Consider the following 21,392-nt stretch of genomic DNA (forward strand, 5'->3'; position numbering starts at 1 on the left):
AAGATGACTGTAACTTTTTGAAAAGAGCCATTAACATTGGTGGGGGTTGGTAGTTTTCCATGAGTGATATAGAATAATTTTACTTCCTCATATCTGAAATCTGAATCACCATTGAAAACACTTTGTTTATAGTTGTTCAAAGAGAATTATTATGAAAACTACTGGCTGGATTCCTTCTCTCTCTCTCTCTCTCTCTCTCTCTCTCTCTCTCTCTCTCTCTGACACACACACACACACACACACACACGCCCACTGCTTAGGTTTTCTTTGGGTTAGACAACTGAAGAGTTACTATGTAAATTCTGGCAGCCTTCTCTCTATCAGGCAAGCAAGGGCACAATCAATTACTGTTTTCTTGGAACGTACCAAATAATCAGAAACTCTGATTATTCTGCTGGAGGGCAACAAACAGCTTGATGGAAAGATATACCAATTGAAAACAATTCTGATCATATTTTTGTCAGGAGAATGAGATGCCTCCAGCTGTCTGTCACTAATCATATTAGAGGTAGAAAGCAGGAGTGTTTTAGCCTGCAGAAGATTACTCTAATCGCATGTTGAACACTACTTTTACTGGCTGCTTACCCCAGGACGGTGACGTTGGACATCCATTCCATAACTCTTCTTGCCAGTTGGTCATAGTCTCAAACATATGTCACATGAACACACTTAAGGAATTTTCTAATTACAGTTCAAGGGCTTTTCTTTTATCTTTTTTTTTTTTTAAAGATTTTATTTATTTATTTGACGAGATAGAGACAGCCAGCGAGAGAGGGAACACAAGCAGGGGGAGTGGGAGAGGAAGAAGCAGGCTCATAGCAGAGGAGCCTGACGTGGGGCTCAATCCCATAACGCCGGGATCATGCCCTGAGCCGAAGGCAGACGCTTAACCGCTGTGCCACCCAGGCGCCCCTTCATCTTTTTATGCTCGCTCTGCACAAGTCACTGATTGAAATGATTTCTCCCTCAGCATAATCCTATTGCCAGCAGTTTAAAAGAGTAGGGAGATGGCAAATGAAACCCACAATAACTGAAGAGGTGTCCGAATTCAATTAGGAAGAGGCCTCTCCCATGTGGACACATAAGCCATATAAATCCATTTTAATTGTGAGCTTGTGGTTCTTATCTGGTCATGTTTATTTTGGATGTGAGTGCCAAAGCTGGATACAGACCAGAACTCCAGATCTTTGTGCTCTGATGACTAATTTGGGTATGCATTGAATCCCTTAATTCATTTCTTAATTAGTTCTCCCAGAGTTAGAGTTGCTTGGTTACAATCATTTTCACAAAATTTTCATAAATCAAAAAAAATGTATGTAGAATTTTTTTTCCCTCTTATTGGTTCACACGTTTTGCTCTGGTTTTGAAGAACTGTTCTTGTCGTTATCAGAATAATAACAATGCCAACAGTGACAACAGCGAAACCAATATGTTTCCAGGCAGAGGTAGAGTATGGACTGAGACACCAGGGAGCTGGGTTTTGATACCTAACTCAACTACTTACTGCCATGGACCTTGGTCAAGTTACTTTCCTCTCTGTACCTCCGTTTCCTTTTCTAATTGGGAAGAATAATACTACACATTAAGGATTGTTTTGAGGATGAAATAGCATTGCATATATGAACTAATGTGCAGAAAGTACCTGGCATTATAGNGTACCTACCTTAAGGATTGTTTTGAGGATGAAATAGCATTGCATATATGAACTAATGTGCAGAAAGTACCTGGCATTATAGTAAGTGTTCGTTACCATGTTTATTATCAGTAAGATAATGAGAGACTGATGAGCAGGCCAATTTTGCTGGTGCCACAATATTGTCATCTAAGTATGTCCGTTTATTCAGTCCATTTGGAGATCATTCATGATGGTTATGAAACATTGGAGACTCTAAAGTTGGAATTAATCTCTTATTTGTATTTGTATTCCTCAGTTTGGCTACAGAATTAACACTTTCGACTTTTCGTGCTTGATGTATATGAGTGTTAACTTGAACCCTTCTGGTGCAAAATTTCTTTAAAATTCAAATGAACATTTTGTAGATACAATGTTGTCCCTCATTAAAAGGAAAATTGTGATTACAATATGTAAAAAATATATATGTGGGGAGAGGGCTTGAGAGAATTGGCTTCAATAAAATTCACTGGAAAATTTCAAACTATTTTTAACAGAGTTAAATGTATTTAATATCGTAGTTCAAATGTAATGAATGTGCAGGAGTGAAAATCCAGGGAAAGATAAATCTAGTAACTTAATGAGCTTTCATCATGGCTGCAGAAGAGTTAGTTAATATTAAAATTGATTGCCAAGAGATGCACTAGAATTAGCTTCCTTTAGGTGTATTTTGTTTTTTGGTTTTTGTTTATAATCTGTAGTGATCTCTGTTTTATGTTCTTTTTTAAAAAATGCATAAGTTTCAAAAAAAAATAAATGTAAGTTTCAGGTGTACAGTTTTGTAATTTGACATCTGTATACACTGCAAAGTGACCACCACAAGTCTAGGTACCATCCATCATGATACAGTTGATCCCCATCATCCATTTCACCCACCCCCAACTCCCTTCCCCTCTGGAAACCACTTGTCTGTTCTCTGTATCCGTGAGCTTGTTTTCGGTTTATTTTGTTTATTCTTCTGGTTTGTTTTTCTTAGATTCCACATATGAGTGAAGTCATATGATATTTATCCTTCTCCATCTGATTCATTTTGCTTAGGTCCTCAAGGTCCATCTGTGGTGTTGGAAATGGCAAGATTGCATTCTTTTTTATGGCTGAGTAGCATTCCATTATGTAAATAGACCACATCTTCTTTATCCATTCATCTATTCACGGACACATACGTTGTTTCCATATCTTGGCTATTGTAAATAACACTGCAGTGAACATAAGGAAAAACTTTTTTTGAGGAAAAAAATTAAATATAACTATCATATGACCCAACTATTCCATTTCTGGGTATTTATCCAAAGAATATAAAAATACTAATTTGGAAAGATTATATGTACCCTTATGTTCACTGCAGTGTTTTTTGAGGAACCTTCATATCGTTTTCCATAGTGGCTGCACAAATTTGCATTCCCACCAGCAGTATATGAGGGTTTCCTTTTCTCTACATCCTCTCCAACACTTGTTATTTTTTGTCTTTCTGGTAATCAGCATTCTAACAGGTGTTAGAATTGTGGTTTTGAAATACATTTCCCTGATACTTAATGATATCAAGCATCTCTTCATGCACCTGTTGGCTATGTGTATGTCTTTTTTAGAGAAATCTCTATTCAGATCCTGTGCCCATTTTTTAATTGAGTTGTTTGGGTTTTTGTTGAATTCTTTCTGTATTTTGAATATTAACCTCTTATTGGATATACGATTTACAAATATCTTCTCCCATTCAGTATGTTGCCTTTTCATTTTGACGATGGTTTCTTTTGCTGTGTAGAAGCTTTTTACTTTGATGTAGTCCCACTTATTTTTGCTTGTTTCCGTTGCCTTTGGAGTCAGGTCTACAAAGATGTCGCTAATACTGATGTCAAGGAGATTACCACCTGTTTTCTTTTAGGAATTTTATGGTTTCAGGTATTACGTTCAAGTCTTTCATCCGTTTTGAATTAAGTTTTGTGTATGGTTTAACATAGTAGTCTAGTTTCACTCTTTTGATTGTGGCTGTCCAGTTTCCCCAAAACTATTTATTGAAGAGAGTCTCCTTTCTCCACTGTATGTTCTTGACTCCTTTGTCATGAATGAATTGTCCATATATGTATAGGTTTATTTCTGGGCTCTTAGTTCTTTTCCATCGATCTGTCTGTTTTTGTACCAACACCATACTGTTTTAAATACTGTAGCTTTGTAGCATAGTTTGAAAGCAGGGTCCATGATTAGAGTTTTTTTTAAACTATCCTAGGACCCAGCAGTTCCACTTTGTGCACAGATGCATGTATTCTAGAAAGATGTACACCCATGTGCATCCAGAGACAGGTGTGAAATGTTCTTAATAGCAGTGTTTATATTCATCTCAAATAAGAACCATACAAAATATCTATCAGTAGCAGAATGGCTGAATAAATTGTGCTGTAATAGTAAGATGGAATACTACACATCAATGAAAAAGAATGAACTAGAGCTACACACACTAACACAGATGTATCTTACAGATGTTCAAAGGAAGAAGATACGAAAGAATATATAACAATCTTATTCTATTTATATGAAGTGTGAAAACAGACAAAACCACACTGTTGCTAAGGGGGGCATACATAAGTGGCTCAAACTATAAAGAGAAGCAAAGAATTCGTTACTGAAAGAATTAGGATAATGGCTACCTCTTAGGGGAGGGTGTGCTAGAGAAGAGAAGGGTCATGAAGGGCTTGTGGGGATGCTGGCACTGGTCCTGGTTTTTGACTGGGTAGTTACATGGACAATATGCAGCATATTGAATCAAACATTAATCTTTTATGTGCTTTTCTGGCTGAGTTATAGTTCATAATTTTAAAAGTTTTTAAAATGCAAAATAACTTTCTTTGTGGCCTGGGTTGGTTTGTCCTTGTCCTCCATACTTTTAGGCTTGGAGATTCCTGTGATTGTAAGATGCTCTGGAAGTAAACTATAGCCTCGTTGCATGGCAAAGTGGCCTCCAAAGTGGGATATACACCCTGGGGAGCTCTTAAGAAGATTCATTTGAGTGGAAAAGAAATTGATTAGAACTTGCATTTACATTCATTTTATTTTCATAGAACATTGTGATGCCTGCTGGTGATTATACTGGCACTGGCATAATCCCTGGGTCCACATGTCAGGGAGTCAGTTATCACCTGGAGAGAGGGAGGCGAGGCCAGGCCCTTCACAGGGGCTTCCCCACTGCTTCCTCCACTTAGGTTATTTTATGAAATACATGGTGCCTCATTAACTGGATTTGCAAATTTTATATTTTAGTTTTAACAAACCCTCACAAACTAACAGAATCTTTAAAAGATTCTGTAAAGAATTTCTATAAGTGGAAGAGAATTTTCATATTGCAAGCCACAAGAAAATGGCAGAGTTTAGCATGAACTCTTTGTCAGCCACATTCGGAGGTAATAACCGCGACCGTCGAATCAGGTCTTGCAAGAAGCTGACCACAAAAATTCTAAATTCTCTGGGAGACCTATGGATTTATGTCCACTGTGGTTAATTAATCCTTAACCTTGTCCTGTGTGCATTTGCCTTGAGATAGTCATGATTAGCAAAATCTGTCCTTCCTTTTCTATTTTGTTCATGTTCTTGAAAGTATATAACATGTTAATATAATAATATATGTATGTGAATTGTAAATAAACAACTGCGCATATTTGGGGATACATGTTGAAAACATCTTGAACACCACTGCCATGTAGCTCAAAGAGTACTGCCTGCTAATAGTTAAAATATGTAGAAGATGGTAAACTTGCTACCCATATCAAAAGGAGGCACCTCTCAGCCCTAATGTTTTTTTATTGGCAAATATCAACACTAAGGCAATAGCTTATGTATTTTACTTTATTAAAACTTTTCTCAAGCCTGTGTTGGAGTTCGAGAAGGAGAGATGAAAAGACATGCACACACGCACACACACTCAGAATAGTTGTGTTTTTCTGTTTTGTTTGTAGTCTCTGTACAAACATATCCTTTTAATTAAGGGTTTTGTATGCTAAAAATAAAAGTTGAATACCATCAGGTAGGCTTTCCCAAAGCAAAAGTAATAGCAAGTACTAGATGGCACGTGCATCATGGCTTGCAGCGGGAGGGACACTACCAGCACTCAGTAGACTTGGGTTCTAAGCCTGGTTCTGCCATTTGCCTGCAGCCAGGCCACAGCACACAGGTAATACCCTCTCTGAGCTGCATTGCCTTTTCTCCGTTCTGAGTGTGACAACAGCAACCCTTCTCCAACCCTTATGGGGATCACATATGAGAGCACCTGTAAAATGTAGATTTTCCTACAAATGCGATGAATTATCATCATGTCCCTTATACTTCTCCTTTAACGAAATGTAACTTTTTATTAGAGTGCTGATGTCCTTAACCTACAAGTTTCTTTGATTGGAAGCTACAGAAACAGATTGACTAGCTTAAACAAACAACAACAAAAAAAAACAATTATTTTAATCTTTTTTATTGGAAGTATCCTGGGCCATCTCCCAGACTTGAAGGAAGGATGGAACCATGAAACTACATGAAGGGTTGCAGCCTGGAAGCCCTGGTGATCACAGCATAGGTTCTGTGTCCCTCTTCTCTGAGATATTGCTGTTAATGTGACACTGGTGACTTGTACCCTCTGCATTTCATGCTTTCAAGTTTGAGGCCCCTGGAAGGGAGAATCTAATTCCTCCAACTTAGGTTGATTGACCGCTTTTTACCAGTCAGCCTTGGGTGAGGGGCCAGGGTCACCTAGTATAGACAGCATTCCCAGGAGGTCTAGTCCTGCATACCCTAGGCCGTTCCAGAAAATCAGGGATCCCTGTGAGCTTCTACCTACAAGCTGGTATTAGTGTTTCAATAATTGCTAATGACTCAACTTTCTTTAAGGAATTTACATAAAAAGAATCAAATATAAATACGGAATTAGATGAGTGATTTCTTCAGTAAGTGTCAGCACACCTAACGGGACCTGGGTGGCTTCTCATGTTCTTTTTCAGGTGTACACTGAACTTGAAATCACTTTAATTGATGTGGAAATTTCTGTGTAGGTCCCAAGGGGCATCCTTTTGCTTAGGCTGCCTCTCCAGGGTTCAACTCTGTGTCTACGTTTAGCTACTGCTTGACCTCTCGTTAGAGAGAAGGTATTAAATACACTTTAACATTCCTAATGCTGATATTCCCTTCACTGACAGCCTGACTTGCCCTAACATTTTTATGCCAGAGAGGGAAGATGGAAAGAGAGGTGCACAGAGTCTGCGTACTACAGACAAGTCGTCACATTATTAAAGGGCCATAACTTTTTTTCTCTTGGGAGCCTCTTAACGTGTATTTGAATATATCACAGCCATTCCTGAACAGATGTGTACCGCCATTCCTCACACCAAACAAGGATTTGATAAGGAGCGTTTGTTCTACCGGGGCTTAGGCAATTATCTGTAATACTTCAAGAATGGAAATGATGAAAATATTTATAAGCCTGAAAAAGTGATGACTATCTTCCAAAACAAGTTGAGCATCACTTTCAAATATTGCCCTGCCAGGTCCTAAATAGAGTATTGTTCCATTTGGATCATTTGCCATAAAGCTATAAGGAGTTCCGAAATTCTTTGTTTTTCAAGCACATACATATCTGAAATCACCATGGTGTTTATTGTCAATTCACAGGGACATATTCCTTCTGTAGAGAAGTTGCTTTCTTAGCGAGAGCACGCCACTGAAGACAGAGAGGCAGTAATGGCAATCACCGTTTACTTAGCCTCCGTCGTCTGAAGTGCTGAGTTACAACATATTCTATAGTTCATTCATTTTTACCAACTCTTAATACATTACCAACCAAGTGCCTCACACTGGTTACAGGATGATTTGTTATTTGTCATATTTTAAGTGCTGAGCCATGAAATGTTAAACTGGTATTGGCAGCTGTTGTCCGAAGGTTTGCAGGTGTCCTGACTAATGCTTTGAAAGTCCAGCATTAGCAATAAATCACAGCATACATAATTTTTCAATAAAGTAATGGAAAGGATTTTGCTTTCTGGTTCCTCTAAGCTTTGGTATTTGGAAGTTACTTACATGGGAAATTCAAGTCAAGGGGTAAAACATTCTCAGGCTTTAACCCTTGAACTGTGGGCCAGCCATAGTCAATAGCAAAAGCATCTTGGTAGCTTTGTTCTCCTAACCCTGAGATCTCTTGGCTCTGGGAACTGACAAAGTGCCAAGTATAGGCCTAATTGCATTCCTCGTTACTGAGGGAAAAAAAATCTCAAAGGAATTTTCCTTTTCTTTTAAAGGGGTACCTTGAGCATTAACATTTTCTGGAATAGCAAAATTGTTCATAAGACTTTCGCAAAGCTCTCTGAAAAGAGAGCTTGAAGAGGGCTCAGAAGCCAATTAAGAGGACATGTGTTGCTTACCTAGAGTGACAAAGAGTTAGAGAGATTAAATCAAAGAAGTAGGAGAAATGCGGCTTTGTCGTCTGTGAGCTTGTGCTCTGATTAATGAGCTGATGTTCTCTTTTCGTCTTCTTTCTCTGTGGTCTGCTCAAAGCTTTAGCAAGACAGTACATGATATATTCAGCTAGCCCCATAATAGACCACTGACTGTCTGAATGTAAGTTCTCTTCACCAGTATTCCCAGTGCTTGTGCCCATTGCCTGGTACATAGGGATGTTCAATTAGTATTTACTGAAAGAGGGAATATGTTGTGGCAGTTTTTTCTGTGATTTATATATTGATGAATTATATATTGGGCCAGATATACTCTGGGCCAGATGAACTCTAATCAAGGAATCAGTACCCAACTTTAATAGATTGGGGTCTTCCAATACATGGAGCTAATATTCTAGAAGAGGAGCCAGACAGTGAAAACATAAGTAACCACATGAATGGGCACAGCAAAAACAACTAGCGATGTGGGCTACAAAAGACCTCAACAGGGTGAGTGCTGCGATGGGGACTAAGGGATTGGAGAAACCAAAACCTAGACTAACTTAAAAACTCAGTGGTATAGAAGGAATTGATACAACTTTTCAGAAGGCTTAATTTACTCCAGAAGTTAACATATCCAAAGAAAAGGTTCAGCTGATCACAGCATTTCTTAATGTAAGTAGGTTTGCAGAGTTCTCACCATACTGGCAGTATGAGTTTCTACTTTATAGAATTTTGCTTTAACACATCAGTTGATGAGCGCCTGGTGCCAAGGCCAAGGGTTAGCTCTCTGCTTCACTTCCCTTCTCCAAGCTGCAACTTCTCTTCCAGACAGAGCCAGGCAGCTGTCTCCCAAATGTATGCTGTCAGTCACATAGGAAACCAGATGACCAAAAGAGGATAGATCACACAAATTTACCATCAAATCTGAAAGAAAGAAAGAACGTCAGAGTGAATGCTGTGCTGACTGTGGGTCAGAAGTGTTATCTTTGTATCTCAAGGACACAATGTTTAATAAAAATTTGGGTACAAAATACACATCACCCTCCAGGCGTGCTGAACTATGTCAACCGGAAAACTGTTCCTTAGGGTTTACAATTTCCCCCTTTTCCTAAATTAAAAAGTGCTAATGTGAACTCTTGACTCTGAACAACACGTTATTATTGTATATAGGGCAAAGAGTAAATAAGACACTTGCCTAATGACATAGCAGTTCATTTTAACTCAGCAAGCTGGAAGTAATTTTAGCTTGTTTTCTTTTTTCCGTGCTTCTTTATGGAAATAGGCCACAACCATTTTTATTCCACCATTCTTCATAACCTTATAACAGCTTCCTGTTTATGCTATTAAGAGCTGTTTTTAAAGACCCTTGAGGGATATCTTTTAATATATTCTTTTAAAAATAATTGCTCATCTATAGTACACCCTTAGAATGTCTGAGAGCTTGGAAATATAGAAACTTCTTAATGAGATACACTTAATGGTCTATGAGGAGTATTGCAATGTTCACACCTAGTTCAGTTAATGTAAATTATATTTAATTAGTTGCTCTGGAAAAGTAGTAGTTGTTTTAGAATAGATTCAGTACCTAAAACCCACCATTTGGCTTTTATGTATGATATTTATAGATAAAATTCTATGAGTAGTATTTATAGATTTAAAAAAAAAACGTTTGCAGTAGCATAAAGTCAATTGTTAGGGACTCATGATTATGTGAAGAATGTGTCTTGTTGGGGCATGAAAAATACCCATGTGGGACAGAAGATCACTTTTATTAAAATGCTTTTAAAGTTTAAAATACTATACAGATGTGGTATGTTATTGTTCTTTTTACACTTGTGACATGAAGAACTTCTGGGCTGAATAACAGCCCATAACTTTGTGTTTTAATGCTGAATATGTTCCTGTTTCAAGTTTGATTTCCTTTTTTCACATGTAACTCTTAGGTCAGAGATGCCCTGAGTTCCTTAACTGGGTTCCATCATACTACACTTGACTTTGGAGCCCTCCGGTCCACACTTGTGCCACCGGAAGCATGCTTCACATGATACTGTAGAAGGAGGCGCGGTTTCTAGGAAGGAGCCTCAGGCGACCTCACATGTGCCGCCTGTAGATGATGGCTCAGAGCTCCACTGTGGCCATCTCCTAGTCCCTCACCTGCACTCCAAAAAGACTGAGCCATCACTCAGTCACTCATTTCCTGGTCTTCTGTGGCTCCTCTTACGGCCTTTTGACATACCTACACTTCCAGAACTTCTCTGCCATGACACTCCCTTTGCTCTTTTGCACGAGACTCTCTTTGCTGCCTTGGGATGTTCTGCCGGCTGGTTTTTTTTCATAGTTATTCCAGCCGCCTGCGGTTTGCATGTGACAGCCTTGAGTATTGGTTGTTCCCTCTGTTCTTTCCTACCCCCCCAACACCACATTCTCTGCACTTCAGCCTCTTTTTTTTTTTTTTTTTTTTCCTCATGGCCACAGGAAACTACAAACAAGAAAATGTGTCCTGGTGATAACTCTGCTGCTGATTTCCCACTGCCCTCTTCTCTGAGGGAAATTGCTCTTTTCCACAGCACTCCAGAGTTGCCAGCTGCAGCTTTGTTCTCCTCCCTTCGCAGAAAGCTCACGTGGAGTGGGTACAGCAGGAGGCAGGAGGGGTGGGGGGGGGGCGGGCACAGCCCTTTCTCCTCGGCCCTCGCCTGGAGAAGTGCCTCATTGTCCACATCAAGGACCAGGCCATGGGAAACAGACTCCCTGACAGTCACCATGGGCTACACAAATATTACTTCCATTTAGCTTGACCTTTCATTGTGCTCGAAAATGACTGAAAATACTTAAATCGTGTACAGTATTTTTCTGGAAACAGAAATTAATGGGGTTCTTTCAAGAAACCACACTTGAACTTTTGCCCTTTTCTTCCCTTTTGACTCATTATATCCAATTCAGGGTTTCCTTTTAGCATGTATTTTCCTTTTGTGAGAAATAGCTAATTCTCTACTGATAAAATTATGAATCATAGAAGCAATGTAATTGTTAAAAATAAAGATACCTCATTTGGCCTTAAAACATTTAGCTCTGGGAACTGACTCTTACGAACATTTTTTAAGTGCTTACTGTGTAAGCCAGACTGATTTCCTAATTCTGTAACCATTCTAATGTATTAACTCGATTAGTTCTCTAAACAGTCCTGTGACGGGTAATATTATCATGTGTCGACGTTTTACGACCTAGACACCGAGGCGTGGTGAAGGTAGATTGCTCAAGGTCTCATAATTAATGGTGGGCAGGGTCTGGACTTGAACCGAAGTGGTCTTGCTTCAGTGTCCATGTTCTCAGTCACTTACCAAACACCCTGAGTGACTCGACTGTGTCACTAACCTTTGGGAGCCTGACTTTCCCCCATCTCTGAAGTGGGACTACTAACACCTACCTTACTAAACTATGGTGAGGATCAAATAAGATAATTATTTGGAAGCGCTCCACATACTGTAAAGAACCACACCGTAACGCTTAAGTTTGGGCCAACTGTTGATATTTTCTGTTAGTCCGGTGAATTTGGCCCTTGCTCCTTGGATAGACTGCTGGTTCAGATGAAAAACAACATGTTCCTCTTGAGGTTTTCTTGAAATGTCAGCAGACCTCAGGTTTCACGATGAAAATGATTTTTTTTCTTCCAAAATGGTGGGATTCAGGCATATTTAGCGCCTCAGCAAACTCGGCATAACACTTTTAATATGCCAAGGAATTTCACTGACACTTGTTCTCTTTAACTCTCCCTCATTAATGTAGCCCTTAACACCCTTTCCTTTTTTTTTTTTTCTTTTCTAAATCATGCAAAATCAATTTTCTTTCAAGTCTCTGCTCACTACATACTGGTGCCTTGTCATTAAGTATCCTTCAGTGTATCATACAGGGTCTGGGACCTTGTCTCTTACCACTAGCATGGGGCCATGAAATGGAAGAGGAGGTAGGACAAGGTTTAGGCCAGTGGAAAAGAAGTGGAAATCAAATGTGAAGATGAGGATTTAGAAAGGCCATGGCACAAAAAAAAAAAAAAAAAAAGAGGGGGATTCAAAATGGGGGANGGGACAGGAGAGCAGAGCTAGACCCCAGGGAGATGTGATAGGTGGTGCTGGGAGAGGAGGATCAGGGAAGAAAAAGGAAGAGGAGACTGGGAGCAACAAGCTGTACAGGACATGGGTATTTCCTTGCCACTGGTCTAGAGAAGATAGAAGCTTCTTCCTCCCTCTAATGCTGGGCTTGTTTTCCCTGCTGTTGGGCTCCTGCATTTTCAGGTCTCACAGTTCTCTCACAAATTAGAATGTTGGGGGATCTGAAGTCTTACAGTTCCTTGAGGGGAATGAATAGCCTAAGGGCCTGACTTTTTTTGTGATTCTTTGAAGCTTTTATGCCTCCTTGATACCTAGTTCTTCCTGTGTTTTTTAATGGGACTGGTATTGCACACCCAGGTCACTTTGTTTCAGAGGGTCTTCCAGGCAGAATTCACGATCATAATGAGTTATTTTTTCCCCATTTCTGGATAAGAACAATATCCTTGTCATTCAGTCTCCAAATATAGCAAGCAGTTATGATAGAAGAATATCCTTATGTTAGGAAAGAAGTTGGCAGCCACAGTGATGTGAAAATGTCCAATTTAGAAAACATGTTTAAAAAGAAAAGCTGCTTTAAGTCCTTTTTGGAGTCAGGTGGAATAAAAAGGAACAAATAAAAGATTTAAAAGAAAACGTGTGTTCTGACAACACATTCCACTTCCACTCTTTAGTCTTCCAGGTACTTGTTGATTTTGCCTGAACTTCAGATGTCATTTCTATCATTTCGTTAAAATGTCAGACTGCAAACTGGCTCTGGCATCTAATTGGGAGAATAACTTGGATGATAGGTTTTTTAGCTGATGCATGTAATCAGAGGACTACAAGAATGTTGCCAGGGACTAACTGTCTGGAATCTCTTTAAGAATGGTGTGAAGTGTATAAAAAGAGTACTTAACAAGGGAAGGGGGAAAAGGCATCAAATCCCAAAGAAAGAGTCAGAATGAAATATCAAAGTTAATTATGGCTAGAGGTATATATATAGGGAGCTCCTAGTATACAATCATCTAATTGATTAAAGTATCTATAGTTAACACTCACCAGAATTATAGACAGACGCATGTCTACCGCATTTGACCAATCCAAGCCTACCTGTAGTTTCTCTTACCTGAAGTGCTAAACTGACCAAAACACTTGATATGCAAGTAACTCGAGTAAATCAAACCGTGTGAGTTCCTTTGTAGAGGGTAGTTTGGCAATATGTATTTTTTTAATCCTTTATTTTTAAAATTTTTTTTATTTTTTATTTTAAGAAAGTTCTTTGCCACACAGGGGCTCAAACTCACAGTCCCAAGATCTCAAGTCACATACTCTACAGACTGAGCGCCCCGTTTAATCCTTTACAATGTGTCCGCTGTTTCGTCACAGAACTTTTATCTCTAGGAATTTATGCTGAGGAGATAACTAAGGATATATGCAAAGGTTTTAGCCACAAAGATGTTAATCACATCATTGTTTACAGTAGGGTAAATAAGAAATTGCTTGCATGTACAAAACAGATCAGTTACAAATAGTATGTTCTAGTCGAAGAGTGAAATACTGTTCAGCTACTATATATGGATGGTGTTGTAGATAAATGTTGATATTGAGAAGATATTCATTCTATATTGTTAGGTGATGAAATCATGTTCTAAAAAAATAAGTATGCACAGGGTGGTCACATTTTTGTTAATGTATGGATGTATTCTTAGAAAATGGCCTGGAAATATATTTAAGGGTTTTTTAAGTGGTTCTCTGGGTAGTATGATCATGGGCATTTAAAATGTTCTTTTTTGTTTATCTGGGTCTTTAATTTTCCTACTCTAAACATATACTGCTTTTACAACAAAAAGGAACCAAAAAAGTTTATTTTTAATTGAAGAGAGGAAAGTATGTGAGCCAAACCATATGAAAATGACTGATTCTGGATAACTAGAGACCTCATGGGATGTGTTTCAGCTGAGTATATTTGTAAACATATTTCAACTGAGCATGTGTGCCATGATTTGGGAACAGTGATTGCTCTTTCACGCACCTGATTTAGTAGAGATGAGGAGCTTTTTTTCCTAATTTCTGCAAAATGAAGGAACTCAACCTAATAGACCAACTCTGGGGTTTCTTCCTACTTCAAGACCCCAGGTCTGCACTTTCTGGGTTGACGCAGAGAAACTGCTGAGTTGAGGACTGGCTGCATCTCTCATATTTACAAGCTGCCTAGTGATGAAAGCATATTAATAAGGATTCATCTTATTATTTGTAGTACACAAACTAACCCACTCTGCAAGTTTGTCCCTGGTGTCTATTTTCTGCTATTTTGAAGAGGATCTTTAAAAGATCTTGTTTTTCCATCACTTGTTGATTACCCTAGTTTTGAACTTTTTTTTTTTTAATTTATTCGACAGAGATAGAGACAGCCAGCGAGAGAGGGAACACAAGCAGGGGGAGTGTGAGAGGAAGAAGCAGGCTCATAGCGGAGGAGCCCGATGTGGGGCTCGATCCCATAATGCCGGGATCACGCCCTGAGCCGAAGGCAGACGCTTAACCGCTGTGCCACCCAGGCGCCCCTAGTTTTGAACTTTTGAGGAAAGCTTATGGTGAGGGTTACGTAGCCGAGAACTGCTTGGTGCTCCAACGGAACTTTGGCAATGGTGGGTAGCAGTTGAAGCGGACAGTGGTGAAGAACTCACTTTCATTAGCAAATAAAATTCTCACCAGCCATTAAACCCTGACACCCTCTCAGCCTCTTCCTTTGGTATCATGGCGGCCTCTATCTGTCCACACCTCCTGGACCCAGTTTAGTTCAAGGATGGACGATATCATCTATTTTTACTCATTAATCACTCTTGACAGATGTCATGGTATTACAATAATCTCCTCCTACCTTTAAAAGTATAATTTCAGAACAAGTTCACAGTCATCATAGAGGTAGATTACAGTACACATCTGGCAGACGGGCTTCCTCATGCTGTATCTTCTGAAATGGAAGTTAGTGGAAAGAGTGTTGTGCCAGGGGTTAGAAAACCTGTGTTTTGACTCTGGCTCTGACATGAACTTGTTCTAAAACACTGGAGACCTGACCCAGTCTTTTTAGGTCCGAGGTTTTCTTTCTACAGCGAGTGGACTCAATTCGGGGGTTTTCAAGCTTCCCTTCAGCTCTGAGATTGTATGAAAATGATCTACAAATGCCACATATTGTTGCCTACATAACTCAAGACTGAAGGCAGAGCTTCTGTTAACAATCCAGCCCTGTGACTCCCCTCCTTCTTATCTCTTCTGGTGCAATAAACCATTGTTTTCTTGTTTATCTTCCTTTTCTCATGCCACACGACATAATTTCAGAGAGAATCTCATTCTGGCATTCTCTATATCCTCTAATGTATGATATGTCTTTGTGACTAGTGAAAAAAATTCTTAAAAGCAGCTACTTCCATTATTCTCCAGTTTTAAAAGCTATTCCCTGAGAACTAAATGTCAATTCAAACATTCCTACATTTGTTATCATTTCTAACCTAACCTATAGAAGTTTAAGGCATAATTTGAAACAGAAGAATTCCTGCCTTGAGACAGTGGGCTCATAAATATGTAGTACAATTTATCCATATGATTTAAGACAAAATTAGGATATTTAACATTTTTAGCAACATTTTTTTCAGTATCTACACTGAATATAAAAAATTCAGGGGCTGCACATGCTTGCCAATCCTGCATTTTTAATAGTAGATGGCGTATTTTAAAATTGAGTAACAATTTCAAACGAATCTACTGTAAAAGAAAAATCAGGTTACCCTAAGGAAAGATTTACAAATCAAAGATTTTACTTGTGTGTTTTAGCTTGATGTCTAATTTGTAGACACTGAAATATGTAGTATTTCCTTAGCCTATGTAAGATACCTGTTTTCCTAGTAAGCACACAAAACCCAACCTAAACAGGCTTTAGAGACTGGGAACTGCCTACTCAATACCCATTCTTTCTTCCTTCCTTAGTTACACACCCTGATTTTATTCAAGGGGCCAATATTCCCAGCCAAAGATTGCTTCCTGCAGTTAGGGGTTGGCCAACAGAGAAGTCTTTAGACAGGTCCAGGAAACCTCTTCAGCAACAGTTGCCTGGGCTGTGCATTTCTTTCTTTCTTCCTTTCCTTCTTTTCCTTCCATTCCTTCCTTTCCGTCCCTCCATCCTTCCTTTCTTTCCTTCCTTCCTTTCTTCTTTTTTTTTTTTTTTAAGATTTTATTTATTTATTTGAGAGAGAGAGAGTAAGCACAAGCAGGCAGAGAGCAGAGGAAGAGGGAGAAACAGACTCACTGCTGAGCAGGGAGCCTGACGTGGGGCTCGATCCCAAGACCCTGGAATTGTGACCTGAGCCAAAGGCAGATGCTCAACTGACAGCCACCCAGGTGCCCCAGGCTGTGCATTTCTTGACTCTGCTTCTTCTGCATTCCTCTATGTTGACTCTTCTCCGGGCTCCACATGTTCACAAGATGGCTAAAGCAGCTTTAGTCCCATCATCGTCTTCATTCAAACCTAGCAAAAAGAAAGTCTGGTTTTCTAATAGTTCAAACAGAGCTCCAGATTTGCTTCTCCTTGGCTCTCCTTGCCCATTGAGGTTGCGTCAAAGCCGTGACTGAGACACTTAGAATGATGTGCCATTCGTCCTGGGCCATATATCTCACCCCCAGACCCATTCTGGAGGTATCTTCACCGAGTCCTCTGAAGCAAAACAGAGCTGCTGTGGGAGTAGATAGATACTGGATGATCAAAGCACAGATATCCACCCTACCAAGTTTGCCAGTGTCTTTAGTCCCATCATTGAGTTATTATAGTCTCTGGTAGTGAGGTAAACTAATCATTTGGTTTGCAAAGTTACAGTACACACTGATTGGTCATTGGATTCATTTATGGCAAATGAAATTGAAGTCTCAAGGCCACACCATTAATCCAGATTAGATACCAAAATATCTGAATTTAATTTTCCAGATTAATGTCTTGCAGTAAGCCATATATAACTTCCCTTTCTCATTACCACGCTCTATATGGCCCTCTGAAAGGGTAGAATCAGAGTTTGCCAAAAAATGTTTTTCAACCCCAAACAACTGTATTTTCCAGTATAGCTTGTTGATGCAGCAGAGGACATTGTTTCTGAACATAAAGTTGTATAACAAGTTAGAGCTAAATGGAATTTAAAATGACTTGTGATAAACCCCGAAAAAGTGGTACTTTAAAAAAGTCATGTCAGCAAGCTGCCTATTATGTAACAATAATACCACTGCTCTGAGTTTAGATGGAGGAGCTACAGGGCAATGACAAAAAATATTGTGGGCTTCTGTTTTGTATGCGTGAACATGCAGAAGTGATTTTCAAGTGATTTACTGCAGTTGCATGTTGGGACATGGTGTGCAACAAGACAGATGATTATGGCCACAGTTCTGAAAATGTTCAGATGGCTTTCAATTAGCTTTGGGCAAGGCTGCTTTTTGCAGAAGCCAGTATTGATTTTTCAGAGCACCTTGTAGCTTTTCAGCAGAAGGGCTGATCATGTCAATCTTTTGAAGCCACAGGAAATGTCACTGTGGAGAGTGGACTGCAGAAGGCTTGTAGACTCTGAAATATGTAGTATTTCCTTAGCCTGTGTAAGATATCTGTTTTCTGTATTAAGCACACAAAACCCAACCTAAACAGGCTTTAGAGACTGGCAACTGCCCACTCAATACCCATTCTTTCTTCTTTCCTTAGTTACACATCCTGATTTTATTCAAGGGGCCAATATTCCCAGCCAAAGATTGCCTCCTGCAGTTAGGGGTTGGCCAACAGAGAAGCACATGCTTGCTTGCCATGGCTGGGAGACTGGCTATCTGAGTTGAAGACAGTAGGAACAAGAGTATGGGTTCAATTAGAGGTAGACCTAGGTCTGACCCTGGCCCCCCCACATGTACCAGTAGATCACTCAAGCTCTTGGAGCCTCCATTTCCTCATTTGTCAAATGGAGGTACATCAGAATCTAATGAGAAAGGGCAAGTAAAGCTTCAAGCCAGTGCGTCAGACCTTTTTAAGTGTTTAGTAAATGTTAACTATCGTCCTGTTTTCAGAGTTGACCCTTGAAAAGAGGGAGGGGTGTTGAGTTTTTCACTCTTTTCTCTTTTCTTGAGTTTCATTCAGAGAAAAAAAAAAGTGTGAGAGTGAAGAAGTTGAGTTTGGGTTGGCTCCACTTGATGATGCTTTGACACTGTCATGCAGGAAAAGGGAGAGTTAATATTGGCAGATTGTAGGTGCCCTGTCCTGTACTTACTTAGGATGCAAGTTTGTTGAAAACAGCCTCTCTGGAAGGATGGTGTCATTGCATCACATCTAAGAATGGCAGCCATCTGCTGTGGGAGCAGCAAGGATTTCAAGAAGTCAGTGAGACCTCAGGCTGCAGATGGCACCATGTTAAAGACCCCTGACATTCTGTCTGTCTGTCATCTGAGACCTCCTGGGAAGAGTGAGCTTCTGAAAATAACAGGACCAAGGACTGGAAACTGAAGCCTAGATAGGAAAAGTGACTCAGAAGTCACATAAAGGGTCGGGACACTGGCAGGACCTAAAGCCAAGGTTCCTGATGCCCAGGTCTGGGGAAATAATGACTGTAGCCATGAAACTCTATTGGTTATCCTCAAAATCTCCCCTTCTGGTCTCCTGTTAATTGCCAATATCATCCAGCCACTGAAAGACAGGAATTCATTCCCTTCTGCAAATTCAGTTTGTTACAAGACACCTACCCCCTCCCCACATGTCAACATCTATAAATCTTGCTATTATGGTCACTCTATTTCCCATGAATTGAATCCAAATCTCTTGCCTAGAGGTCTAGAGTAACCACCCTCCTAAGCTGTTGATTTGGAGAAGGGCTGGAGGTCCCACTGTGAGTGCCCTGACTTCCTCCTAAGCCCCCTGTTCCCAGCCTGGTGCCGCAGACAGTCCTCCATCACACCTGAAGCCTCCAGCCTCTTGGAGTCCATTTTTTTCTGGAGAATAAACCCGTGTCTCAAGCGCTGGGGAGGATGGTTGCCTGGCTGCTCTGAGTGGGGTGGATCTGTCACACTTCCGAAACTTCTTGGGGTTCTTTGGGGGATCACCTGGCTAGCTTCTACTTTACTTTCTTGCCTGTGGGTCTGTAGGTGGCAGTCACCTCGGCAGAGTCCGTTCTTCTCTTCGATTTTCCTTCCATCTTCCCAAACTGTTGTGTCACATCTCAGCCCCTGTTTCTCCTTGCCCATTTGCTGTCCTCCTGGGCTTTTGCCTTTTTTATTTCTTTTTCACAATACCAGTAGGTTTTGGAAGAAAGCAGAGATCAGCATATCTGTTAACCACCTCCTCCCACCCCCATGGAACGTTAGTAGCCTCCCCTTTTCAGTATATTGTCCAAAATTTCATCTCTCTTAATACAAGGTTCTAATATGGACCTAAAACCCGGTGAATAGTGAATGACCAAGGATGACTGCAGTTAATTTTTTTTTTTTGGGGGTGTTGAGGATCTTGGCCTTCAGCTACAGAGAAGGGGTTAAGGAAATCTCTCAATACTGATGTGCGAGGCGTTACCCCCAGCAACGAACACACCATATGTTCAGTCACTACCAAGGAACCTTCCAAATAACAAATCTCGGGTTTTGTGTTATCACCAAAAATTAACCTCACAGCGTGGTTCACAATCATGTTTATGAAAATGTTTTGAAAATGAAATGCGCCACTATGAAATCAATGGATGGAAATCAATGAGAACTCTGAGGGGGAGGCGGATTTGTATATTTCTTCTGTAGCTGAGCACTTGCTGGGAGGAAGTAACAAACATCTCTCTCAGTGTTTGTGTTTTTAGATGCACTAACCAGCAAGAGGAAGCTTTCCCACAAGTGTGCACATATCAGGGATGCAGGGGAACGAATGTGTGTTAATCGAGTAAGCTTAACGGATGGTAGTGGATTTTTGTGACTGCAGCGACATGTTTGCAGTAAAAATATTTGAATGCAAAACACTTTTCAAAATCCTGAGAAATTAAAATTAAATGAATGGCACATATTTTATTTTGCCAAGGACTAAAATTTTCCATTAAAAAATAAATATATTAGCCTGTCAGTAACTTTTTTCCAACACTTGATGTATTTTAGTTAATACTACATTATTCCTGGTGTTCTGACATGCATAATTGTTACCAAAGGGATCCGGTCACTAATATTGGATTCAGAATTGACGACTGATTTACATACCTTACACTGAAAGGTGAGACATAAAAGTTTTGGCATTTATCCCTCCCCCATTCCTCCGGTGAGAGATAATAAATTGAGTTTTTGCTTCAATACAACTACAGTTCAGCCCTGTAAAAACATAGCTAACGATAATGTAGACTTTTAGTGTGAGATACCCCTGTGGACTTCATTCAGGAAATACTGGATTCTAGAAATACCTGAAGAGCTTGGTCATAAATCCCTGCCCCTCGATGTAGTTCTTTAAGAGGGTGCGTCTAGTTCAGTATTGTTCACTTAATGGTTGCTTTCTATTACCTTTTAATGGAATGTGAGAATGTTGTTCTATCTCTACTCTCAGTCCACTTGGCTACCTTTCTAGTTTGGGTTCATCTTAAGTTTTATATTTATGTGCTTGAAGAAAGAACTAGAGACTATGTGTTTCCTTGTCCCACCTCTTGGATTTTGTTAGTGCCTAGCCAATGAGACAATGCCTCATGGTTTATAACCAGAAGAGAAGCATGCTGCATTTGTATTCTGAGTTTGTGTTCTTGTGTGAGCAAAACTGGCGATTTAAGGACGATAGGAAAGGGCATATACTTAAAGACATAAAGTGAGTTTTGCAAGCTGTCTATAAAATACAAAACGTTTTGGCCTTGAAGCCACTATATAACCAGCAGAAGCTAAAAAATAAAGGCAAACAAGCAGCATTTCTCTCTCTTAAACATCATCCCAAATAACTGGTTTAACTAGTTTTTCTCCCGCTCTATTGATCAGTTGCTCTGGCCTTGTGCAGACGCTGCTATGGAATGCTCTTGTGAACCTGCTGCCTTTTTTTTTTTTAAACCCTTGGCTTTAGAATAGCTGGATTTAATGGCAGGGGGCCTCAGCCTCTGTTCCTGAAGGCTCTTTTCCTCCCACTCCCTTGGAGGGGGAAGAATGATTAATTTCTCCCCTTCCTTTTTGATTATAGGAAAAATCGGGTACACCGTAACTCCGAGCCAGCACACCTGAATTCAGGGGGCAGCT

General features: G+C 39.9%; 1 protein-coding gene across 2 annotated transcripts in view; it reads left to right on the forward strand.

Annotated features, from left to right (window-relative positions):
- SPATS2L (spermatogenesis associated serine rich 2 like) overlaps positions 1-21,392 on the forward strand; it is a 161,721-nt gene that overhangs the window by 23,122 nt on the left and 117,207 nt on the right. The window lies entirely within an intron of this gene.

The sequence above is a fragment of the Ailuropoda melanoleuca genome, chromosome 2, assembly GCF_002007445.2.
Source record: "Ailuropoda melanoleuca isolate Jingjing chromosome 2, ASM200744v2, whole genome shotgun sequence".
NCBI lineage: Eukaryota > Metazoa > Chordata > Mammalia > Carnivora > Ursidae > Ailuropoda > Ailuropoda melanoleuca.